The following is a 26,923-nucleotide window of genomic DNA, read 5'->3' as shown; positions in this document are numbered from 1 at the left end:
TTTCGTGTGTGTCCAAGCTCTTGAGCCCTGTTTTACCCTCTTCCTGTTGTGCAATCCGTTTTCCCAGGATTTTGTCAGTCACAGCAGAGTAATGTGTATTTACTCCCTCAACTTGGGTTAACATTTACTCCCAGGACTCTTGGGGTATTTTATGATTCCCTTCTGGAAGGCACTTTTAGTGTCATTATGTATAGTCCATCAATATTCTCTGGAACTTCTTTTATCCGAGGTAGAAGGCAATGTGAGAATCGTTTTGAAGAACACATCATGTGGAGAAAACATATTTTTCTCCAGAAGGATTGTGTAGGCGTTTAATACCATCTCAACTCCATGGCTTTCATAGGAAAAATTTTAAAGCTGAAGGAACGAGATCTATGCTTTGATTATTTCAGTAATATTTGCTGTTAGGGACCCAGACTGGCTAAATCTAGATTAGGAGCCAAGCCCTTCACCAGGGTTTGATAATCCTGATACACTGGTGTTCTGTGATACTGTGGTGGGAATGAAACCCCCCCCCCCCCCGAAGTCTGACCAACCTTTTGCCTGTGTCTAAAAGGAATAAATTATGTTAGGAGTCAGAAACAGATTAAGAAGAGCTTCAGTGTGTTACAGTCTGAAGGATCCATAAAAATCAATGTTGCAAGATGGCAGTAAAATTTTCTTACTGCCTTGATGCTGAGCTCCTGCAAGCAGACATGAAATCAAAGAGGAGGAGGAGGAGGAGGAGGATTGTTTTTATGACATGCAACTGTTGCCATGAGATTCTTGGTTGCCATCAGAAAGGTAATTTCACTTAGTGGCTCTGATAAGCTACCAATTCAGACATACCAAAGCATTGCATTAAAACAGAATTCTGTCAGTTCTTCTGCACCTCTCATCTTTTATCCCAAATAGCTGTTTAGCTATCCAAAGAATCAGAAGCAAGAAAGCAGGTCCTTTCAAGGTTATGGCTCGTCATGCTTGGATAACACGATTCAGAAGAGCCTAAACACAACAAATCAGAAGCTGTGAAACGATGCATGGCTTCACGCTCCTGTAGGTTTGAAAAAGTGCATATAGATTTCTTCCATTCCGAAGAGCCCTTGAAGTATGTCAAGTATTTATAGCTTTGGATGTCTCACTTGTACATGCTACATGCGGGAGTTAATGACTCACACCTTTCCCAAACAATTGAAGTGCTTCCTGAATGGCAGAGAAAACATTCCCTCCTCTGCTCAAGCACTGATTCACATTCTGATTCACATTTGTTTGTTGTCATGTGGCAAACACCATTTGGCATGTTTACTCCCGGGTCTTAATTACCCTGCAGCAGTACTTTTCTCCTTATAGATCTTATTTCCTTTCCTTCTCTCGGCTGTAGCATGAAACAGCACCTAAATTAATCCAAAAATAATAGCTTAGTTCTTCCTCCCTTCACTCCCCAGCTGCAGGCTTCTGCTTCTTCCCGTGACACCAGCACCTGTGGGCCCTCCACTGAACTGCAGTCAAGTTGTTAAAGCAACAGAAAGTTAATCCAGTGAAGAAAAGACACTTTTAGCACTAGGTTTGCAATTCACGTTGGCTCAGATAGGAGGCTTATAAACATCAAAACCAGCCCAAAGGAGGGAGTCACCCTGGCACCAGGAGCAGGGTAAGGTGAAGGAATCTGTGCAGTAGCTCTATGTTTAACATAATGAAAAGCAGTAAGCTGTTAATTCTACTTAACCATAACTTTTGTTAAAGATTTGTGTTGCTTTTTCTCCCTGAAAGAGCTTCTCTGAGTCAGGTGAACACGGGACTGAGGCGTGTGAGAAGGTAACAGAACGTGCTTTGGGGCCAGAAGGGAAGGAAATGGCACTCTGGGTTCTGGCTGTGCCCAGACAGTCTTTCTTTAGCTGTTACCCAGATCTGCACCCTCACACTCCTGAGTAGTGTTTTAGCAGACATCTGGCATAAGCCAGCACATGTACTCACGTAGCTCTGTCAAGAAATGGATCCCAGACAAACTGGGAATGAGGTGAGTGCTTCTTCAGCTGAGTTTCTGTTGACCCCACGAGCTCAACCCGTGGCCGTGCAGAGGGATGGCAGCATGGCCAAGGATGACTTAGGTCATGCCTTTTTTTTTTTTTTTTCCATCTGCTTATCCCAAATTTGTTGCCCTCTCATTTGTGCTGGAAACAGGTTCATAGGACTGTGCTGGAAAGCAGGCCATGGAAACCTTGTGGGCTCAGAATCTGGAGTGGGGAGCTGTCTGTGGAGCAGCAGATCTGCACAAGGGTAGCAGCAGGAAGAGCTGGGTGGGGAGATGACAATGTTCCAAGCTGAGTTTGTCACAGAAGAAAATATTCATTACCCATACTCTGAGTGTTTGTCTGCATTTCTGATGCTTTTATTTGAATTAAAAGAAAAGTTGGAGGCGTGGTCAGTAGTTGGTTGTTGAAAAATGCAACGGAACATTTATAGGCTAAACATAGCCTATAGGATGTGGTTAAAATAAAGTTATTTGCAGGACTTGGGCTTAGTGAAGCAGCATGCTTTGAATTTTAAGTCCTGTGTGCTGTTGTAAATGCTGTCTGTTCTTTGCAGAAGAACTTCTAGCAGCTAGATCAGATCTCTCCAAGATGGTCCTCTTTGCATGGGTTGTGTTACTCAATCACCCTTCATTCTATTCATTCCTCTGCCCTTTATTTAAGCCTCTTCCTGTTTTTCCTCCTCCCTCCTATATGCTTGAATGCATATGTATTTCCCGTAATGTACCTCTTCTATTTAAATTTACTGGTGGTACTTATTTGTTTTTCTCCCACACCCAAACAACACAGATTTGCTTCCCCTTTTGATAATTTTTGCTGTTGATCGATTGCATTGATGTGTTATTTCTGCTTCATTAATTCCACAAGTTAAATATTTTAACAGGTAATCAATACTATAGGCAGTTTTGCAAAGCAATTTAGCAAAAACACTGGTAGGAAACCAGCAATCTTCTTCTGCCCAAGTAAACTAATATACAAACCCCAAGTTTCCCCTCCACATCCCGCACACACGCCTGTCTTCACACACAAATAAAAATATTTGAAATACGATGAGATTCCTGTGGGTTCTTTAAATGAAATGACCTTCTCTTGCTATCCCAGGTTTTTAAAAAAATAACCATTGGAAATCCAAACTGCTTTCCCTGAATTATTCTAAGTAGACCACACAGATTGCAGCTTGCATGTCATAAGGACAGGGAAGGGTTGTGCTGCAGTGGAGCTTCTTGGGGAAATCTGGAGTGAAGGCATCCCCAGACTAGATGGATTAGGAGCCTGATGGCTGGGAGCTGTTTCTTTCTGTCATCCTTCTCTACAACATTTGAAAAAGAATTTGAACTAATATCCCTCATACCTCGAAGCTGTGCCTTCAGGGAGCCATTATGTTCACTGCTCTCGTTGCACAGAGGCTACATTTATTTTATAATCAAGTGTTGTTAATGCAAGGAAAAACATCTGCTTCTTAATGCTGGAAAATGAGCAGAATTTGTCTTGTGAGTGTAATTGCAAGTGGTGCTGCAGTTCTGGAAAAATCATTAAGTTTTGGGAGTTTAAAATAATTCAAAATTTTAGGGGTTTCATCTTTGTGGAATTAAGAATTTAACAGAAAAGGTTGGTTTATTTTTAGAAACTGAGAAGACTGCTTGTTGGGGTACCTTTTGACTTGTTCTTTGCTGCTGCCTACAAACAAATGTAAAACTTATCAAGGTGTAATTGCTGTCTCCAAAACCAGTCTTTCTCACAGGCTGCATTGTCCATCAGATATCTTGGATTATCTTTGTAGTCCTTGGAATGGCTCATTTTTCACAAGTGAGGTTGTAACTCGTTGCAGTCCATGGTTGTTCTTGCTGGGTTTGCATTATTAATGAAAATCAGAATGAAAAGCCTGTCTGCCACTTCCAGGTTTTCATAGAAGGAGCTTTGCCTCCAAAACACTTTGGCAGGATTATTTAGTGATTTCATTCTGATGTGTCAAATATATTCACATATCAACAAATAACATTGGCTATGATAGTAAATATTTGTTTATATAATGCATTGCAGCGGTGGTTGTATTTTGGTAACTTGCTGTTCTTTTCCTTCCCTTCCTTGGTTGTTAGATATGCATAAACAGAAATGGATTGTCCTTTATCCATATACTGAGAACTTCAGTTACCACCTCCCTCCAGGTGCTAAATTGTCATTTTCCAACAATTCAGCTTGGCTAATATGGGAGGTGGACTCAGTGGATCTGTTATCCTAATGACTCAGTCCAAACTCAGAGCCACAATAAAAATGACCCTCCTGGTATTCTGTGTCTCTGCATCCTTTTTGTGAGAGGCTGGGGAAAAAAGGGGAAAATTTCTCCCCAGAAGAGTTTCTTTAGGAACTAGCTGCTGGTTTTGGATTTTGTCCAGAGAACTATTCAAACCTGACCTTCAAAACTGAAAGCCAACTATTAACATGTATTCAAGAGAATAACTGTTGCCAGGCTAGGAAAATTACTTCAGTTTTTCTATTCAGGGTGAAAAAAACACAAACCCAAAACTGAAGTGACCAATTTAAAACAATATGAGCATTTTTTCTTGTGACTTTCACTGTGTATGTGTAAGAGGGAGGAGTTAATGAGGTGATTTGGTGAGAATTTTTCAGTTACGTGATCTGTAAATTAACCAATTATTCTTCTGCAGATTGATTATATTCTAAATAAACTGCAGTGATTCAAAATATACCCCGACTTCTTGTGAAATCTTGAAATAATCCTTGCAAGAAATGTGCTGTTGGACCAGACTGCCTAATTGACTTGGTGTTTGATAGCCACATATCAAATGTAAATAAATATTTTATAGTTATGGATCAGTTATTCAATGCATTCTACAGTAATGGATCTGGTATCTGTTCAGATGGAGCTTTTATGCTGTTGATTTTAGTTTGGGGACTTACAGGGAAATGGAAGCACTTGAGGTCACTGGAAAATTTTCAGTGTTAGGGTGGAGAGTTAAGACTTAGGGGGAAATGCAAGCCTGTTCATGTTGGGAATAGGTGGATAGAATGAAGTGAAAGTGTCAGTTTTATGACCAAAACGATTGACAAAAGTGCATTAATTTTCCTGAGCTACTTTACACTTTACTTACACTTCATTCCTCCTTTTTTTCTTTTTCCAGAAGAGTTGAAATATGTTTTGTTGACCCTGTTAACTTTGAACTGTTTAGTGTGATGGTATCACTCGGTGTAAGCACAACACTGAAAAAAGCTGGAATATCTAATTTATTAGAAAATAAACTTTTACTCCTCTCAGTTTGGGCAGAAAACAAGTTCTTGGGAAACTGGGATTTATGGGGATTTTAACAATCTCTGAGTAGAGGAGGGAGCTTAGTTTCCAATACACTTTACGTTTGGTTCCTCATTTCATCTCTGCCAAAGACAGGACTTGAACTCCATCAAACCTTCCTCAGCTGCCTTTGTTCTTTCTGCTTTACTAGACAGTACATTTACTTTTTCTCAAAATTTGCAGATTTTTAAGACATATTTGTAGTTCTAACCCTCCTTTTATTTGGTTGGCAGTTGTTAAGGGAGGACATGTATCAACAAACTTCATTTTCTTAGAATACCAATATGGACATGTGGTTTATAGGAAATTAGTACAACGAAGCAAGTCTTAGAATTTGTTGAGAATATGTTGTTATACCATGCCCAACTCGAGTTTTTACCTAAGAATTATTGTAATTGTGGAGGAGTATTTCTCTAAATGTGTTTCCACGATCAGAAATAACTTTAAAAAAAAAAAAAAGATTCAATTACATGCTAGGAAATTAGAGTTGCCTCTTGTATATAATAATAAGTAATATTAGAAGCATGAAGCTGTTTACAAGTGGCCTCCCAGAGGTCCTGAGCTGTGGTCAGCACATGCAGGCCCCTGATAGCTCCAAGCTGATCTTTGGCAGGATTGCCCAGGGGAGGGATCTGAGCAGCATCAGCACTTGTGCAGATGTGACCAAGCTGAACCAAGTTCCCAATCTGTCTGGAAATTTCCTTCTGTGGGGGATTAGTTTCCAGCCAGATTAGGAAGCACATCTATCCAGCTGCTTATACAACCCACGAGCACTTTCATCAGCTACAGCTGCCAAAGAAGTGGCAGGATAGTCCCTTTGACCAAAAGTGCAGATTTTTATCTTCTTACACAGATGGTAAATCTGCACCTTAAGAAATATTTTGTTAACGTGCTCACAGGCTTAGCTGCTTCTGTACTGTTTAAAGAGGAAAACAAAGCTCCAAAAGCTTGGCTTTAAACATTTTGTAAGTAAATTTATTACTGAATAACTTTGGATGTTTTGGAGCAGAATAGCTTGACATGTATTTTGTACAAGCTAAAAAAGGCTCTATTGCTCATAATGGTTTCACACTGCTGTATTCATACCGCATAACTTTTGCCCAATTTTTAATTTCAGATTACAAGTTTGATACAGATGTAAAGATGTGTAAAATACCAGAATTAGAGATGTCAGTGTAACACAGTGAGCTGAAATACGGTGGATTAAACTGGTTTTGTTTTAGGCTTCCTTTTTTTTTTTTTTTTTTTTTTTTAGTTAGATAGTTATACCTTAAGATCTAATCTGTCGTTCTAGATTCCTCACTTCCATTTCAGTTGATTTCTCAGGTTCATCTTGGAGGACTTATCTTAGAGAGGGCATGGGAAGGGAGGTGACGAGATGCTGGTGATAGAGGCACCACCCCAGGAGCTGCGAGGCTGTTCTCCTGGTTTGTAAATTTTCAAGCTCAGTTTTTTTTTTTAAATGGCATTGGTTTCTGTTCCTCGTTCCTTTGGAAAGTGCTGCTGAGGCTGGGCTGGCACAGGATGGGTTTGGCTCAGCTCTTTCCACTGCCTGGCATTTCTTCCTGCCATGGCACGCTCAGGTCTCAGCATTCGCTCGCTGCACTGAATAACTGAGATGATGAAGGTGCTGAGCACTGGCTCCATCAGGAAGTGTATTAGATATTCCAGTATGTTTTGGGGCAGGGCTGTAGGCATATTGCTGTGTGCCTGATTAAAAAAAAAGGTTTCTTGCCACCAAGACACACTAGAAACTTTGCCAGGTTGGGTCCTTTTGTTTCTCAGTATCTTGCTTATTGTTCCCTGTGCAATGACCTTGTATAGTTTCAATGTGCAAAACACTGTCTTGTCCTGTTGAATGTCATTTGGTGTTTTTCCACCAAATGGAGGTTACTACAAAGACATTTTTAAAATGTTTAAGCTACAGCAGGTAATTAATCTTTTCTTAATAATACTGTCTGTATTCTCAAGACCCTTTGAGAAAAGCTATCTCAGGGGTGTTGAGTAGATGATACAACTGTGATAATGAGGAGTTTGCTTTGATGGACCTAATTGTGAAATAATTTTTGCCTTCTGACGCCCAGTACATTTTCCCCTCTGAAGTAGCTGTTCTTCAGGATGATTTGTTTTTTCTTTGGTTGAGATACTCTTAGTCAGAAGTGTCCTGTGGACCATGTCCACCTGCAGTCTGCTTTGCCATCAGCTGCTGTCCTCAGCAGCCAACAAGTCACACTTGGGGGAGCACATTTCAGGTATTATCTCATGCACAGAGTCTCCAGCCTGTGCTCAGGCAGGAGCTTGAACACAGTAATTACACACTTGTTTTGGGCCTCAAGTGAGCATTTGCACTAGGAAAGGAGCAGATCAAAACTGAGCATCTTTCTTAGGTACAATACTTTTTTAATTTTAATATTTTAGCAGAATAATCATTTAGGTTAATGTTTGAACATTGATGGTTTGAATGCTCAGGAAAGGTGTGTGGCTTCACGTTGAGCCAGGAGGGTGAGGGATGTGGTGTAGTTCTCCTTCCCTTAAAAATACCTGTACAGGATTTCCCTTTGTGCAAATTCCATATCCACAGAGAAATAAATGACTGCTGTGTGGAGAGATGAGGATTTAAACAAAATATTGGTAGCTTATTAAAAATCTCCTCTGCAGAGGGGTAGTAGTTTTATGTTTCAGTAAGATTTTTAGGTTGTTGGCTGCTGCAGTACTTCTTGTTCTTACTGTGAAAGTGTGGAGAAAATGATGCTGAATTGTGACAGTGTAGCCCAGTTTTTTAAGGATGCCCTGCTTAAGGGAATATTCATAGGGCTTAATAATGTATTATTCAGCTTTAAGGTTTATTTGTGGAGATTTGAATTCAGGAAATGGCATTGTTATGCAAGAACTGGAGCAGCTAAAAGGAAAGGAGATTAATATGCTAAGATTTGGAAGGAGAAGCTGGGGTTGGAGGATTATGTTAGCTCAGGCACTGATTTTCATATTTAACTAAGAAACTTTCTGTAAAACTTTTTCTTTTTTCCCCTTTGGAGCAGAGTAGGTATTCAGGATCGAGAAGATGTTATTGCTGTATAGAAACTGAAGATGTTTCTAATCCTTGTGCAGAACTTTTCCCACTGATTCAGGAGATCTGGGCCTGCTTCACTGTAGGCCTTTCTTTCCAGGGACTCATTAAAATGAACACACAAGTAGCATCAGATCGTTTTTATTCAGCCATGTTATTAACAAAATAGAAAGCTGGAGTGATTAAGCCATGAAACTGTAACTGTCCCTGGGGAACAGCTCAACAATTGTGCCTCAGAATGTTTCCTACTTGAATTCAGTGCTTACTTCACCAGAGGACAGAGGTAGAAGTCCAGAGATGAGCTCGTGTGTGTCTACAGATAAAAAGGCTGGCATTTGCAGAGGAGCTTACATTGTGTTATGTTTAAAACTGGGAATTTAACATCAGGGGTTTTTTATAAAGATGATACATATTTTAGATATTTCATTTTGATGGTATATACAGTAACTGCAAATCATAAAAAATGTCAAAGTAAGGTTTCATGCCATAAATTATATCACAAAATACTGTACAAAATTCCAGTATAAAAACCCCTGGTATCTCCTATATCACTTTCTCTTCCTATGGAAAAAAGCATAGCATTACAGCTTTGATATTATGTTAGTTTTTCACTGGGGGAGAAAAATCTCTTTGAATAGAAGAATGAGTTGTAAAGGAGTAAGACTGGAGAAAATTAATCTATAGTGATGAAGTAACTTAAGATCCTCAGGGAATACATACCTTGCCCTGTTAAAAAAAAATAAATAAAATCCCTGTGGTTTCAGAAAGGAAATAAAGATGGTCAATGTCTTAATGAAGGAAGTACCTAATAAAATGTTAGTATTGAAAAATACTGGCCTGAAAGCCAGTTGAAAGATTAGTTTGTGTGTGTAATCTTTCTTACCTGTCTATGACAAAACCTGGGGCTCTTCATGGATAACTCATGTCCTGTATTCTGTGTGCCCCTTGTGAGTTAATGTTTCTGTGCTGTAACTTCCAGGAAAATAAATGTGCATTGTGAATGCTGTGTCCCGCTGCAGTTGGACTGCAAGGGGCTTTCTGGCACTCTCAGCTGGGCAGGTCCTGGAGCCCTTTGTAATTTATCCAGCACATCCTGTAGCCTTCAAAACACCCGAGATGTCGAGCTGTGCATTTTGTGTGTGGTCTGGAGGCAAAATGTTCTGACTCTTATGAATGAGAAAGTTGTTGTAAAACTTTTGAGTGCCTGGGGAGAGGAGCACATGTGAAAAACAAGGTTCCCAACTGCACAAATTCCTGCTGAGCAGTGTCAGGCTGGGAAGGGGAAAGGTGAGATACTCTGGAGCACAGTTACACTCCATTCTGTATAAGCATATGTGGTATTTGTGTTTCTTGACTGCACATACCACAAAATACCTCATGTTTGTGGCCCATCATTGTGTGTTAGGAAGTGCCTGACAGGAGTGTACTGTCTTGTAAGACTTTAAATTAAAAACTTGATAATGGAATGTGCAAATAAAATTTACTGAGGACTGAGACTTCGAGGTAGAAACCTCAAAACTTTGGGAAATACTGATGTAGAAAATTCTGAATAGCATTCACAGGCACAAATGTGAATCTTTAAAGTGTTAACACAGATAATCTCTAACTTGCAGGTAGCAAATCTTTAAAATCTATGGAAAAAAACAAATGGGGAAAGACAACTCATCTTAGTAGTCTAATTTTAAAAAGGAACATTTCTGTGCCATACCTTGGACAATTGTCATTCCAGAAAAAGCAACAGTAATTTTCACTCATTCAAACTTTGCTGCCATTAAAGAATACTTCTTGGTTTTCTGCTGTTCCTCCTTTAGAAGTGTTTGTTGCTTTTGGCAGGTGAGTACACTAGAAAGCTCAGGATGGTTTGGTTATTTTGGAGGAGCTGGAGCTGTTTGAGAAGATAGGAATTTCTGTTTAGAATGGAAAAGTGATCCTAATGGTCTCTTTGGAGACTGAATGGTCTCTCAAAAATTCTTTTGCTTCTGTATATTAGAAAAGCACTTTTCTGTGGAAAAAAAAGGTTTGTATGTTGGAATTGAAATATTGAGCCAGTGAATACGTGTCCAGATAAATTCCACTAGTACTGTTTTCAGTTTTGATTAAAAGTAACCTTAAAGATTTCTTAGTGTTCACAAAGCCAGGGTTAATCTGGCAATACTTGCTTTTCTCACAGTGTTTATACTCCATCCACTGTACACCCTAATTCTGTATATCCATCTGTCCATGAGGTGGGACAGGGTGAGTGTCCCTGAGCATCAGGAGCACTGTCAGGACACTGATCCCAGCCTCTGTCACACTGCAAATCATCCAGAGCTGGATCAGGGCAGGAGGCACTTTAAACTAGCAGCTACACTTCAGCTTTTCCATCCAAATTGTTGCTTTTAAAGACAGTGAGGAATGGAGGTTAGTAACCTTTTCTTTTAAAATAGGAATAATGTTTAATTAGACAGGACTGGTTGGGTCAGGGAGTGATATTTAGAGGCTGAGGCATTGTTGTGTTGGTCTGACAAATTAACATGTGAAAATTTTTATTTTTAAGTTTTTATGCATAATGAACTTGATATAACCTCACGAAAGCCAGAAGGAAAACCTGTATTTCTTAACATGACTTCTTTTGATTTTTCCTTCCATGGACATATGCTGCTAATATTTAATCTTCAACATGTCCTAGATCATACCCTGAAATAATAATTTTACCCCATCAGATCACCTTTCTTTTAAGGTGTGGGTTTTTTGACTGCCTGGAATTAGTTGGTCTGAATTTAGTTATGTTTAAGCATTAAGGATGCACTCTAGTTGCAAAACAAAATCTGAAAAGATACCACATATTTCTTAAACTTTGTGTGCTGTTTCAAAAGAATATGCAATCCAAAACCTCAGTACAAACTCTGGTTACGGGAAGATAATAATTTTTCTTTTGATTATCAGTACTGCCTATTTATGGAATTTATAGTTATCCCTTGTTTTAATTCATGATTCTTCTGTTTTTTAATTTTAAGTAACGTTTTTTCTCCTTGTAGTCCCAAAATGTTATCAAATAGCCTGATCAGTTGAACACTCCCTGTATTATGGCACACTGTGTAAAAGCCTTAAGTGGAAGGTAAATCTGAGTGTGGTAAGAGAGAACTTTAGGAAAGAACAAGTATCAGACACACTTAGCTTTGACAAGGCTGCGCAGTGCTGTGGTTCACTGCTTGTAATAGGAACTGGTGTGAGTGAAGGGACATTTTATAAAAAGGAAATTGTAATTAAGGAAATAGCATGTTCCTTAATTACTGTCATTTCAGCATGATCTACAGTGAAATGGTGGTTTATGTCCTGCTTTTTGTAGGAATGTGACAGGCATGGGCTCCAGGGCACATCTGTTTTTTAAGCATTTTTAACATGTAGTAATTCTGCCTGTTGATTTCACAGGTGGAAGGCAGAGCTCCCTAGTCATGTAGATAAGGAAGGGAAGATACAATAGCTCATATGCAGCATCTGGGGGAGAAAAAAAATCTCTTCCAAGACCCATATGATTAATGTAAATGGAGTGAGAAATGAGGTGGAGCACCTAAAGCTCCCAGGCTCCTTTTCCTGCTTAACACAGCTGGGGAAGAGCACAGGACATTCTCCTTTCCCACAGAACATGACTACTCCAGCATTTAGATTATCTCCTTTAGGAGGACTTCAAAACCAAGGATGGGATGAGATACAGGTGGAGATCTAATTAGATCACTTCCCTCTGCAGGCAAACCCTCGTTGCCAGTGAGTGTTTGTGCAGAGAGAAAGGCAGTTTCGTAGCAGGAGGCACCAAGAAAACCAAGCAACTTGTGTGTTAGGGTTGTTTTTGTTGGGTTTCAGACACTGCAAATCTGGCCATCACAAGTAGACCTAAGTATTGCATAATAATAATAATTCCTTTCCAGATACTCTTATCAATCAATCCCAGTGTTGCCCTGTGCAACTAATGCCTGGTGGGAATATGGATCACCTCCTTGGCCAAGTACAGAACTGAGTGTTTAGTTCCAGGACAAGACCAGGTCTTTCCCTCTCTTCTGGTTCTCTGTGCTGTGCTGCCAAAGTGAGTATTTGATGTTGGATGTGAATTCTGACCCTGGGCACACTTGACATTTGCAGAGGGCTGGTATTTTATTCGATGCACAACCAGACCGGACTGGTTTTGTCCACTTAAAATAGCAAATTCTAAAGATCTTTAGCCTTGGCCATATTGAATAATTTTCAAACTTTTTTTATCTAATTTTCAGCAGTTTGAATTTCTTGAGGTTCCTGATGTTTTGTCTCTAATAATGTGGGCTTTTTAAGATGGATGGTTCTTTGGCTGACAGGTTATTCCACGGAAGAACATTCGGAGAGTATTTATTGACCGATAGATCCTAATGGCTTCTGAAATGCTGTACCTCAGTTTAGTCTGGAAATCTGAGTAGATACCACATTCTTCTTGTTTGTCTTTTGGGAAAAGATTAATGAGTCTTGTAAATTATTAAGGGCTGTGCTCTCATCTTCCAGACCTGTGCTCAAGCTGCTCATTAGTGGGTGGACTGATGGCTGACTGTATGTATTATTGATGACTTGGTGGGAATTTCCTGTCTGGAGAAGGGTGGCAGGCTGATAGAAATGCTTTGCATGGAAAGGTGATGTTAAAAGGTTTGGCATGCTGTGCATTTGTTTTTGGAAGTGTGGGTGTTTGGGCTTATGCCGTGGGGTCCCCAGCATGAAAAGTGGTCACTGGGAAGTTGATGGAATCTTGTCTTGTACCCCTCTCACTGCTCTTACAGACCCGTGAGATATTTTGCTATAACTGATGTTATCTGAAGCATATTCTTGTAAAAGCAATACACATTTTATTTAGCATGTCTTCATAAATATATTGCAATTTCTACCACTGTTTTACCACACAAAAATGGGCTGTTAAGCAAAGCTAAAGCAATGAGGCAGTAAAGAGTCCTGGAGTTGAGTTTGGCTACTGTAGTATCCTAGATATTATCAAAACCAGCTTCAAAGTGTTACTGCCAGCCATCAGGCTGTTATCCTGCCTGAACTCACCATCCTTGAAGTTTGAATCTGCTCTTAAAGATCTAGGGAGACAAAATTTCATTATTCTGTATCCCATTAAGAGAATATATTACTAGTATATGTAGGATAACTTTTCTGCTACTGTACAGATTTAAAATGTTTCAGGGACATAAATCAATACCTTAAAATGAAACCCGAAGCTCAGAGTGCCCATTTCCTTTAAGACACGGCTCGTTCAGATTGATTAATGACTCTTGGGGGTATAAATATATAAATATATAAATATATAAATCTCCACTTAGGCCTGTCTAAGTCTGGATTGCCACAACCTTATCGTGTGACATGTCCTGTATCACTCCTGCTCCTTGTGGTGGCACTTGCATGGTTTCCAGCTCAATCAGCTCCCTGAGCTGCTCTGCATGGGATTGTGGGACTATCCATGTGCATACACAGGATGGGGCAGAGGCTCAGAAGGCAGTGACAAGGGCAGGGCCGTGCCAGCCCAGGTTTAGATTGATTTAAAGGGTTGTAGATACAACACCCTTTTGAAACATCACTCGTTGGGAATATATTATCCTCAACTTTCCGCTGAGCCTGGAAGTTTCTAGTTGAAATGGATTTTAGATTAAGCAGAGAATTTGCAAAACAATAGGAGAGAGAAAAATGGTAGCATGAGTCATAAGCATGGGACCTTCCCCCACTGTCTGCTTAGAAGTGCTGAGATTCCGAGGATTAGTTAACAGCAGAACTGTAGTTTCCAGCATGCAATCAGCTGTTATGGCCATTGTGCTTTCAGTTTGTTGGAATAAAAGAACCACATTAGTCATCAAAACTTAGTGTTAGCATAAAACTCTGTAGTTTATGACAACTATTTTTGGACAGCACAGTTTAGGTGGTGTGTTAAACGCTGATGTTTGTTAAAAGTTTATTGGTTTTATATGTTGGCAAAGGGGCCATAGGAGTCTAATAGTGGCCTATTGTAGCACTAACCCAAATGTGGCATTTGGGTTGGTCTGTCTCTGGGTTTTTTTTGTCAGGATATTTATCATTGAGAAGCACAGCAGTCAGATGTGTTCTGCAAAGCTTCGAGATTGTGATGATGTACAAATATCTTACTGGAGTAATTTTAGTCGAACTTTAAATGGGACTGTAAAGGATTTCTGCCTAGATTTATTGCTGGATCACTTCCTAAGCCTACAGTAACTTGTATGTGTTCCCTGTGGGCAGACAGAGCTCAGGGGCAGTTGGCCACACAGCCTTTCTCAGAAGCAGGGAGCTGTGGGAATGTTCACCTTCCGAGCTAACGGGCTCTGGAGGATTGGGAAGGGTTTTTGTGCTTGGGTTCCAGGTGTCTGTCTGTCCCCACCCCCCTGCCTGGGGGACTGCAGCAGTCACTGGGAACTTGGAAAACCCTTCCATTCATGGGCCTTGATGCCTGCTGGTGTGGAACAGCCTCAGATCACAAGTTCTGTGCTTGCTGGAGCAACTGCCAAGATGTTGCTCAGCTCCTCTGTAGCTCATCCAGAAGCACTTTGGCATCCTCGAGAACATACTTGCAAACACCAAAGCATATTGTCTTCAGAAATGAAATACTGAATTCCACATCCATCCCTATCTTTTTCCAAAGCCACTTTTTATTCTAAACTAAGGCATTTTCTTAACTCTTGTGTTTAACCAAATTGGTATTTCTTTTCATGAATTTGCTGAATGATACCATTCAATAATGGCATTATTGACAAACAAGACATTTCTTTCTGTATGGTTGGGAGGATAATATGGCCAAACTTGGAATTTAACAAAATCTGGAAATGTTTTTCAGCATTCAGTAGTAAATCATTAGTTTGGGCAACTTTACATGGCACTGTTCTGAAGGTTTTGATAGGAAATACTGTATTTGCATTGGCAAAATGAAGTGTGTTGAAATTTTTCTGTGGAACTTAGAATTTTTGTGACTTGTGGAATGCTTAAAAGCTGTCATCTCAAGTTTGAACCATTTAAATGCTTCTACTCTGAACCTGCTCCCTACTCATCATTGCCATATCCTTCCCTCATTTTTAGGTTAAGGCTCCTCTTTCCCATCTTTTAATGTTTCTGTAGCTTATCTCATGTGGAGAAAGCAAGTTAAAGCTGGGATTTGCATCTACAGTGGCACTGCAGTCCAGGAAAGCTCCACTTCTGTCCTTTCTTGGCCATTCATTCCCACTCTGTGCTGCCTCCTGTGCTGTGCCAGCACACACCCACGTGGGGAACCCAACCAGGGAAGTGATTCAGCTGGAGAAGCAAAGCCCTGCAAAAATGCCAACTGCCAGCATAAAGCCATGAGGTCTTGAGTGGTTGTGCTGGCTTGGGAACAAACAGCTGCAGGGGGAAAAGGCAGGAGTTGTTTAAGTTTGTTCTTCTGCTGGAAAAAGTTATAATGGAGCCACAGCCTAGAAATCAGGGTTTTACCTAAAAGTAACTGATATGTAAATGGGGCACACAAAATAAGACAGACCACAAACATGATCAGGGTGTTTGTTTCAGATCTTTGTGTTGACTTAGCCCAGGTCAGGTTAAATTAGGTTAAATTAAATCAGCACAGTATTCTTGGGTAAAGAAAGCATTCCCATGCTAGTGATGCTGATGGGGCTCAGGCAAACTCCTTGACTGCTGAAGTTCACTGCAGTGAGGTTTCCTGGTGCAGTTCTTGTGAGCCAGGGGGTTTGCAGGTTGCAGCCTCTTCGAGGGGCACTGCAGAAGGTGATACTTGAACTGCAGGTGTTGGTCACTTTGTGCAGCCCATGTGTGGGGGGACCGGCCCGCTGAGCCACACCAGCAGTTTCTCAGTGTTCATGTGCACATTGCTCCACTGACTCAGCTTTGGGTCTGTCAGGGCAAGTGAGGAGGAGAAGGATTCCTCATGGGTCAAGTATTCCACTTGGTTTCATACTTATTTTTCTTTAATGCTAGAGACAAACACACAACTAAACTCTGTGTGTGTGTGTACTACTGTGGCTTGAAGATAGCAGGGATCCAGTTGGAACAGAGTATCCTCAAAGTGAAGTTCTCTATAAAGACAATCCAGTCTAGAACTTGCTGCTGCTAAAGAAGTTCCTGAGCACTCTGCCCTTCCCCTTCCTCCCCACCCACCTTGGTGCTGCCACCTCAGATCTTTGTCAGCTGGTTTAACTCAGCAGAACACGAACCTGGCGAGAATAGAGAGTGTTCTGCTGTGTTAGGGAGTGGATGGGCACAGAAGAGGAAGCAAAAGGGCATGGCTGACAGCAAAGGCAGGGAAAGGACTGAATCCTGTCTTTCATCTCCAAGGACAGCCTTGTGTAACTTCACTCTTAATGAAAGAGGTGATGCAGATAAGGAGCACTGCCTGTAGCATTAACACTGTGTACGTGTGCAGTGCTCACAGCAGTGCCCTGGTGTGGGCCTTGCTGCAAAGGCTGACTTCTGTGCTGTCACCTGTGACAAGCCTAAAGTTACTGGAATTAAATAATTTTTATATCATAATTAATGGTGAGAACTAAAAAAAAGTTATTAGGGAGTATATTGCACTGAGGAGGAACCCAATTAAGGTTGCGTTCAACTTGTCAGAAGAGAGAAAGCAAGCCAAGATGCACAGTTACATTGGAAACCCTCTGAAATACAGATAACCAGTGAAATCGAGAAGAAGGATGCTCAGTTTGAGTTTTTGCTGAATACCAAGACAGAGGAAGAAGATTAGAAGAAGATTAGAATACTCCTTTTCCCTTCTTTCTGATGATTCAATTCACTGTTGGGCAGGCTGCTCTAGCACAGGAGAGGAAGAAGGCTCCTCATGGATGTCTTATAGAGCAACTTTAATATGCATACACAGATTTTTAATTCATAATTACTGTCTTCCTCAAAGATAAGGGAATAATCAGTTTGAATCCCTTACATAAGGAAAATCACCTCCAAATTTCTCCTATTATAAAGGGAAAGAGGATTTATGTTTACCTTAGTGTACATTTCTAAACATTTTTGCATGTTAAACAGCTATTTTCACAAAGGTATGTGCTTTTTTGTCTGTAGAAACTTTGTGTAATGCTCAAAATTCCGTGTGGAAACAGGTCTGAATCTAAAAGGGAATAATGGAAATGACTCTCTGAGCCATATTTGGGCAGCCAGGAAGGTAATGCCTGTGTCAGAGAAGATAAAGGGAAGGGAGATTGCATGAAACCCATCAGGACTGTTAAGCTGCAGTGATGCAAAGCCATTGGTGTTTTAAATAATGGTTAAAATAAATTCCTGTCGGGTAGTGCTGGACTATTTGAAATTCCCCTAGGTTTAAATAAAAAGGGAGAGGGAATTTTAACCAGCTCATTTGATAGAAAAATGACCTGCAGATGGGGTTTGAGAGAATAATAGGCAGCAGATTACAGTGGGAAAATTGTGGCAGAGCATCAGACTTTGATGGGTTTATGCAGAATGGGCAGTGGGGAGATGGGAAGAATCCCCACTGCAAACTGCCATTATACACTCCTTTTATTTCCACTGGCTGCCCATGGACTGTAGCTGTTCATAGCAGCATTAAGTTTATGAAGTCACATATGCTGAAAAGTTTTAAAATATTAGAAGTGCTATATGATGTGCAAATAGAAGTGGGTTTTTCTTCTGTTTATGTGCCTGTTTTCAAGAACAGTTGTATGTGGGAAAGCTTATATTTCTTCCAGTCTTGACCTGCTTTGATCTAGGGCAAATACCCTTTCCCTGGTTCCCAGTGTCCTGAAATTTCATTAGTAAATATTGGGTTTTATCAACACTTCGAATAGTCCACTGAAAATGCAAACATGGATTATTTTTTTTCCCCAAAAAACCTTCATAACTGTGCCAGATTAGAAGGACTTTATGAAGGCAAAAATTTTGCAGCCACCAAAATTCAATTATAAAGTGAACTTCTAAGCAGGAAAGCTTACATATATATATATATATATGTATATAAGCAGTATTTTTCCCTCTGTTCTGTCTTACTCTTGGGAAAATCTGAAATACACTTGGTGTAACTTAACAACAACAAAAAAATTGAGATTCCTTGGGCAGACTACAAAAATTAAAATATTCTCATGAACGACACCTGCAGGTTTGCTTTTTTTTAAAATTAAATAATGGAAGCCAACATTTTTGATGCAATTCACGGCATTTTCAAGCACAGTCGTGATCTGAAGAAATATACTGTAAAATTCCTCTGTGGGCTTCCACAGCCTAGGGATGCAATAACATGGAATGTGTTTCATGTGTACGCCTCCTGTGGGATTTTTTCTTTTTGCCTTTTTTTTTTATTTTTTTTTTTTTATTTTTTTTTTTAAAGAATAGACTTCGGTATTGGAGATAGGTGCTGGGGGTGAGAAGTGGGCTGTTTCTCACAGATGTGGATTCTGTGGCAGCAGATGAACGATACCCATCTGTGGAAGGAGCAGACTGGTTGTTCTGCCCTTGCCCCTGGGCAGCAGCTTCGAAACCTTTTCTACTTGCAGCGGCCTTACCTGACCTCAGCTGGAATTCCTTGACCACTCCTTTAGTAAAGAAACATTCCCACAAGCTGTTTGCTGCTCTACCACCAGTAGTAAGGTGAGAAAAGCAACTTTACCTGTACCGGGTGGCTCCGTGAGGCCTCAGCTCTGGCAGCGGTGGCCTGAGGGGAGCCTGTTTTCACAGACTGACCCCCGTACTTGCTCCAGTGTTTCAGGAATAATCTGTGCTTCTGGAATTGAATGATAAAAGATCCCAGTTGGCTTTTAATACTGGAAAATTAAAGTGGGATCCAGGTATTGCACTTACAACTTTAAAAGTGTAAGATGACTAATAATCATTCTTCAGCCTCCGTTACCACCACCCACTGTCCCATTTATTTGCAATCTGTTTCACTGCCTTTGCTTCTTTTTTCTTTTTTCCCTGCTAAATATCAATGCAGTTAGAATACAAAGTCTCATTAGTGCCTGCCTCTAGCACGGTTGTCCCTTTATAGATGGGGTAGAAAAGTTAGAAACTGTAGTAAAGTGGTCATTTGAGGGGGAAACAGAGCGCACAGAAATTATTTCAGCTCTGTAAAGCGTGAAGGCACAGGAAAAAAGCTGATTTCTACTACAAATCTTAAAGTTTGTTCCCTATTTTAAATCTTCTTTTAATAATACTTGAACAGTTCTGCTGCTTGTAAATACATAGAATTACAGTGAACCTTCTTTTATTGTCTGTGTTTTTTCCTCAAATTTTCTCTACCTTTAAACGTGCCTCTTTGTTCTCACTGCTCGAGAATTCTTTAATCCACTTCTCAAAAGCTTCTGAATATGGCACAGTCTAACTTGAAAAGAATGCAGAAGAAGAATGTAGGGCAGAAAGCTGGAGGTGTGGAGCAGCATCCACTGGCATGATTACAATTTCCCGTGGCAAGACAGGCTGAGGGGGCCTGTAGAAGAAATCACAGATCATAATGGCATAGGAAAAAGTAAATAGAGGTGAAACAAAGGAGCAAGTTTATCTGCTTTCTGTTTGTTTTTTTTCTTACAAGAACCTGGCAGCTCAAAACAAACACACAAAGGTGCTGGAGACAAAGCCGTTAAGCTGTGGAATGTCCTTCCACAGGATGTTGTGGATGTAAAATGGGTTCAAAAGGCAACTGGATAAATTTATGAAGGAAAATTCCATGCAAGAGTATGAAGTAGAGAGACCCCAGTTCTTTTACAGGAAGTCTCTAGGGTGCAAATTGCTGGAGGTGGGAGAGGGTTTGGAGGAATTGGTGCCTTTATGCTCTGGGTCGATGCCAGGAGCAGGCTAATGGATGAGCTGGGCTGTGGGGCTGATCTGCCAGGCTGCTGCCAACCTGGAAACACTTTGTCCTCTCTGGGGCTTTCCTTGTGGTACTTATGATCCTTCTGATCTTCTTCTCAACAGCTTTGATATTTGGCAACTTTGCTTAATCTGCAGTTTGGTACCTCTGTTGTTTCAAATGTCATCAGCTGAATCGCATCCTCCCTTCTCAGATGAAGTCTATTATGGTGAATTAATACTGTGAGGGAATAATTTATCCTGCACAAATGGAGCACTCCTGCTTTTCCATGACAGTGGATTCCTCTGTCCCTAAATTTGTGCTTAGCAGTAAAACGTTTGAAAAAGTAACTTGTTACTTCAGCTTTTCCAATTTGGAGTTTTATTCTGAACTAACATATAAAATCATTTTCCAAAGAAGCATTTAACTGATTTCTCTGTAGCTTTGGTAACTGTTTTATTGAACTATAACATTCACTGAGGTCATTACACCCTGGACAGTTGCTTTATGTGACTGAGCCTTTGGCCCTGTGGTCTGCACCAATCCAGCAAATTGTTCCTGTCCAGCAGCAGTTCTTTTGATCCAGAATTCCCCCATTTCTGCTGTTAGACTTTTCCTCTTTTCTGTGTATTCCCAGTGAACTGTTTCTCAGCCATGGGTTTTCAGCTGTGCATGTTATCAAGTGTCTCCTTTTGCATTACTCCTTTGGTAGTAATTTACTACCCTATTTTGACTTCATCTTCCTTTAACTGCAGGTTTCAAATAACCATCTTTCTCTGGCAAGAGAGTTTAGAATTAAAGCTGCTCAGATTCTCCCTTTTCATACAAGTACTTTTATCAATGCAGGTGCATAACTCTTACATTAACCTTGCTACTAAACTTCAGTATCATCCTTTAAATACTTTTTTTTGTTGTTCAGAAACTGCTCTGCCCTGGTGGAGGTGAGGCTGCAGTCAGGTTTATTATGTGTCTATTGACAAACCAGAACTGGAGCAGTACTTGCAGTGTATTGTCCTCTGTCCTTGCCTGTTTCCCATTGCTCAGTACCAATTGTTTCCAGCTCAAAGCTGCCAAAACCACTAATGCCCAACCTGTCTCTAGTAAGAGAGAGCTTAAAGAAATAATCTTCTTTTCCTTCAGTGTTTTGCAAGATGCAAATGCTTCAGGTAATCATGCAAAGTTTGCCTGGTGAAGTGGTTTAATGGCTGGTGTCAAACAGTGCAGTGCTGAGTGTGCAGGTCACAGGCCAAGAGGATTTCAGATAACTTTGGGGGGAAAAAAATCTTGAACCATTGAACACTTTGCTGAATTTTGTGCCATTTAAATGCATACTCTGTATCTTAATACTCCAGAAATATTAAGTGCTACTTGCAGTTCCCTATTACAGCTCTAGCTGATTTCCATCACTATTTTTAAACTGCAGTGAGAACAAGGAGAAGTACCTTTAAATAGTTGGGGGAGAGAAATAGCATAGCAGGGAATCACAGAGCCTTTTTCCTGTGCCCTCAGGCCCTTGCTGTGGAGCATTACATTCACCCCAAGTGCTGTTTGCCTTCAGGTGGCTTTTCAGCAAATACTCCTGGTTTTGTCAAGTTTGTCAGTGTTCAGTCAGATTTTATATTCAGAGCACTGTATGTTTTGACCTGTCTTCAAGCTCTGCTTATTCTCTTGGCTGACCCTGCAGTTCTGGTCATTTAACTGAGCTGATGTTCATTTTTTGACCTTCTCTCTTACCTTCACCATTTGTTGCATTTCTTTGCCTTCTGGCTATTTCAACCAATTCAGTTTGCTTTCTGATGTAGTTTCTTGCTTTAGATTTGTGTATTACATTAGTGCCTTTCTCAGTGCAAGGTCAAATGGTACTTCATTGAGAAGTCAAAATGTGTGAATTGGCTCTTGTCACAAGCTTAATTTAACCATCATTTATGTTCTTGGAAGTATTCCATTTTTTATCCATTTCATTTATCTTAATACCTGCTTTTAAGTAAAACTGACAAATGATAGCAATATATGAAAGATATTTTAGCACAGTCTTTTGAAAATCATTTTCCTAATGTGTGAATTCTAGTCCAGACCAGACTTGAAATAATAGTATTACAAAATGTCAAAGCTGGTAAAACTATTAAAAAAGAGAAAAGGAACTTTGACTAATGGCCCATGTGTATGGCTTAACATTTAAGTAAAGATTGCATTCCTGACTGAGTGATGAGAAAACTTCAGCTAAAGCATTTCTCTGTAGCTTCCTGCTGAAGTAAGTTTTCTTTGTGTGGCTTGAGCTGTGGGAAGAGCTCAGTGCCACACCTCTCTGGAATTTTCCAGCATTGTCTGGGATGCTGTTCACACTCCCAGAGCCCTCTCTCTGGGGGCACGCTGGCTCTGGGCTCCAGGGGTGGTTTGTGTTACAGCTGAGTTGGCTTTCTGGGCTGGATCCTTCTGTATGGAGAAGGGTGAGTGAGCTGGGAAAGCTGTGTTTGACAAGCCAGGGAAATGGCAGGATCACTGGCAGAGCCACTGAGGTAGTTCCTAATAATTCAGGATATGTAACTGAGGATCAGGAGGTGGATCCTCTCCCTTAGCCGAAAAAGGAACAGGCTGCAGGGTGAATCCTGGTCGTGGGGCAGCCTAAAGACAGGGGGTGCCCACAAATTCTGTGGCTTGCAGGGGGCTGCATTGAGCTGCTGTCCTTTGGGAAGGGGTGTGCCCCAGGAGGTGTTGGGATCCCTGCTCTGTCTGTCCTGGGACTCACTGCAGCTGCACAGGAGTTCTTTCAGTCCCACTGATCACTGACTGTGGATTTGCTGCTGTGGGGGGCATTAAGCTGTTCAGCAGGCTCATTCCTGTGAGCACATTTCAGGAGGAGAATGCCAGGCACCCATTCAATCTGCCAGTTTCTGCTCTAATCACAGTTCAGGAAGATTTTCTGATAACCCCCGTGGTACATCCGTGTTTGTTCCCGTGGGGGAGAGGGTTGGAAGCTGCCAGCCACAGTTTTAGTGTTTGCTTGTTTGGATACAGGCCTAGAGAGGGAGCAGGAAATCCACTGCCATTTCACAGCTTTATTTGTTGAATGGAAAGCAGGGAATTGACATCGTGTATTCAAGAGCAAGAAAAATGGCATTTATGGCAGGGTGTAATTTTTTTTTTTATGGTCCCAAGCATTCCTTTGTTTGCAATTTTGGCTTAATATATTCGTGATACTTTGAAATAGGGCTGTGTGTGGAGATGGGGGTTTTAAATTGCTTTTGTTGTTGTTTCTGGCTTATATAAATGTATATATTCTGCAAAGATCAAAGGTGACCTGGAAAGAGGGTTTGTAAGAGATTATTCATCCAAATGATATTTTTTCCAATACAGTGGGGGCGGGGGTGGAGGGAAGAGAAATTTTAAGCTTATTCTCTCAGACTTTGGTTTTGTTCAGCTTTCTTACTTTCACAACATATTTTATTTTTACCGAAATTTCTAATAAGCCAGTGGAGTGAAGTATTTGCTAACAAAAGTAATGTTAAGTATTTCAATAAAATCTCTCCTCCTCATTGATCACAGACACACACACTCTGTGGTTATTCCTTTAATTCTCCTGAGAGATTCCAGGACATACTTCAAGACCAGATCTACTTTTTTTTATGCTATTATTTGAAATATATGGATTTTCTCTAAGTCTTTTCAGGTCTACTTTATTCTTAATTTTTTATTTGCATATAAAATTTATGAAGTTACATTATGATAATGCCATTTCCAGTGCTTCTGAAAATACCTTTAAAGTCTTACTTGCATGATCTGTCAATTCAAGTTATTACATTTGCATCTTTTTTTGTAGAGCCTTTACAATTAGAATTGCTGTGTTTTATGATAAAGTTTAAGGGAGAAGATAAGCCAATTTGTTCATGGCCATTTGGAAATCCTGCTTAATACTTTTACTAAAAAACCAAAAACGTTCTATTAGGATTGAAAGGAAAGTGTGGGAAGAAAATGGCAAATTCCAGTGTATGAAACTGTGGAAGTTTTGTCAGAGTGCTTGAGAAACTTTAAATGGCCTTGTTTAGTTGAAGGAGGAACAAGGAATTTGCTTAGGGAAGGCGTGGGCTGTAAGTTGCATAAAACAGAATCAGAAAGGTCATGGGAGATGACAGCAAGGTGCATGTCTTGGATGTGATTTGTGGTTAAAGGCAGTTCCTGTGCTTATGTGCAGAAAGTTATTTCCAGTGCTGTGGTAACTGGGGAAATTTCAGAAGGTTTTGTTAATGTCACAGATTCTTCACATTTATACACACACAGACATTTGATGACAGTCCAATGTTGTCCATAGTTGTTACCTTCGAAATAGCAACGACAGAAAGAAAGATGTTTGTAATATTATAAACCAAAAAGTAGGAGTATTCCTGAAATATTAAAAATGTGAGCGTTTTGTGTTCATACTTGAAGTGAATTTTCTTTCTTGAAGGATGTTTTATGAATGACTTGGAGAATCTGGAAGAAAATTATCTGTTAATCCCATGGAAGTGAAGGTTGTGCCATTCTTGTGCAAGGAGGCCAACACTTCTGCAGAAACAATTTGGAGAAGAAAAATATCAGAATAAATTAAAGCCACGGGGATTTGTGCCATTTTTCAGCAGTGCTGCTGTGCCCTGCCCTGTGCTGGGGGTAGAATCTGTCCCATCAGGGTGAAGAGCACGGTGTTAATGTGGATATCTGCACACAGAAGTGACCAAGGGTGTTTTAGGAGGGTTATACAGAAGGATAGACACTTAAGCAGCACCACACACAGGGTAATTAAGAGGATTGCACAGCATGTGGTATTCAAAAACTTGTAGTTGTATCATTTATGCAGAAAATCACTCAAACTCTGCTACTTCATGAACATTCCTCCTTCCCTTAGCACTCCTCCCACTTACCTTTTGCCAGGAGCTGCTGTAAGGAAATACTTCTGTGCATTTCTTCTGCTTCTGTCAGTCTGTGATAATGATGAACCTGAAACTCCTGCAGTGGCAATTTGCAGTGCTTCAGTAAATTGTGGCTTTTGTCAGATAAATTGCATTGGTAAAATTTTCCTTGATCCCCAAAACCCTCATTTATCTTCCCATTAAAGATATATATATATCCTCCAACTTCCATTCTTCCCCTTTAATCTGTGAAGCACAGAATATGATGTGGTTTCTGCATTGATTTTCAAGATAATTTTTAGCCTGTCAAAGACCTTCTGTCTCAACAACTTTGAAACAAAGATTTCTGAATAGATGAGAAAGTGCAGCTGCCAGATTAACAGACACAAGAAGCTGGAAGGGAAGGATCTCACAGATGGTTCTAATAAAACTCAGCAAAGGAGTGTGGTGGGGGAGTGGGTTGAAATTCAAATTGTAATCCCAGTGCGAGTTTGGGGGTTAGTTTGTGAAAGAAAGCTGCAGAAAAGATCATTTGAGGGTTTGGGGTTGGGGGGGGTTATTGCTGGTTTCAGTTTTTCCTGTTGCTGCAGCGCTGCCTTTTCCTTCTCCCCGTATCCCTGTGGCCATGATGCTGCCTGAGCTTGTGTTGCTGTGCCCAGAACCCTCCTCTGGAAAATAGGATTTCTGTGAATGTAAAACACCAGTAAAAGCTGTTGAGGGGGGAAAATTTTCTTGTTACAGCACAGAGCAGTAAAGATGGTGCAGAGGGAGGCTTCTGCTGCTTCATTGACAGGTGCTGCTCCTGCAGCCAGAGCCAACAGTTCCTTTTGGCCAAGCTTTGATAAACCAGGTTTTTCCCTTGTGAGAAGTTTGTACTACACGATTCATTCATAAGGATGGGTGACTTGTACTACTTTGTCTTCTTTCTGCTTTTTCCTCTCTGATTCAATGCTATTAGGGCTGTAATATTAGGCCAAAAATTAATCAATAAAAATTGCAGTAGGAGAGGTGCAGCTGAGGGCCTGGTGATCTCAAACTCAACCACCAGTTCTTCTTGATGTGACAGTTTGGGGGTCATTGGTTCTTGTGGCCAGAAAACCTCACTTTCACCTCATCTCCAGAACCAAAGCAATCCAGTTTTTATTTCTTCTTCCTCCTCATGCTAATCTTTCTGTTCTTCCATGAAAGGAAGAGTGTTTGAGAGCACACAGGCTTTCAGCTTACATGGCAGCCCTTGGGGATGTGTCTTCATCTTGCTGTGTCAAAAGCTTTTCAAATCAGTAGCTCAGGAGTAGCAAATCCTTCAAATGCATGAGTAACAGATACTTGTTTTTGAGAGTCCTTAAGCATGAGCAAGTCATTAAGTACTTCCTTTCTCCCTGTGAATCAGTTCTATTTTAAACAGTATATTCAACATGTATTTAATATTTTAAAAAGTAAAAGAAGTTTTAAACTCTTTTCCTGAGTCTCCTGTGTACACCCATGACTTTGTATTAAAAACATACCTGCAAAGGACTGCACATTCCCTCTGTTGATGCATTCCCTTTCCTAATCTCCTTTAGGAGTGGATATATTCTGTCTGAAGCAGTTCTTTGCCCAAGGAGACCATTTTGAAGTGAAGAAGTTATTACTCTGAAAGCAGAGTATTACCTGATTAACAACGGGGTGATGCCACTTAAAAATGCAGCCTCTCTAGTGTTCAGCAACAACTGACAGCAGTATCCCCCCTGGAAATCCTGGGCTGCAGTATTTTCTGTGCCAGGTGACCCTTTGGCAAAGCTGTCACACACTTATTGTGTGAGGGAGGCCTGTGGAATTCCACTGAAGGAAATCCCATGGTTTAATGAAAGGCTTTGGCTGTGGATATTGACC

At 40.5% G+C, this 26,923-nt stretch overlaps 1 protein-coding gene across 6 annotated transcripts in view; it reads left to right on the top strand.

Moving 5' to 3' along the window:
* The window catches only part of PEAK1 (pseudopodium enriched atypical kinase 1), a 112,528-nt gene that overhangs the window by 18,687 nt on the left and 66,918 nt on the right, over window positions 1–26,923 (top strand). Inside the window, exon 2 of one of the 6 annotated variants that reach the window (XM_051770352.1) lies at window positions 12,289–12,443. The exons of the other annotated variants lie outside the window; for them this stretch is intronic. The gene's annotated coding sequence lies outside the window, so the exon portion shown is untranslated. The remainder of the gene's footprint in view (window positions 1–12,288; window positions 12,444–26,923) is intronic. 6 annotated transcript variants of the gene reach the window in all.

This window comes from Manacus candei, unplaced genomic scaffold, assembly GCF_025592945.1.
Source record: "Manacus candei isolate 608988 ecotype Guabito, Panama unplaced genomic scaffold, ASM2559294v1 h1tg000119l, whole genome shotgun sequence".
Classification (NCBI taxonomy): domain Eukaryota; kingdom Metazoa; phylum Chordata; class Aves; order Passeriformes; family Pipridae; genus Manacus; species Manacus candei.
Note: the sequence above shows the minus strand (reverse complement) of the source record. Positions and strands in the feature narration are given on the sequence as shown.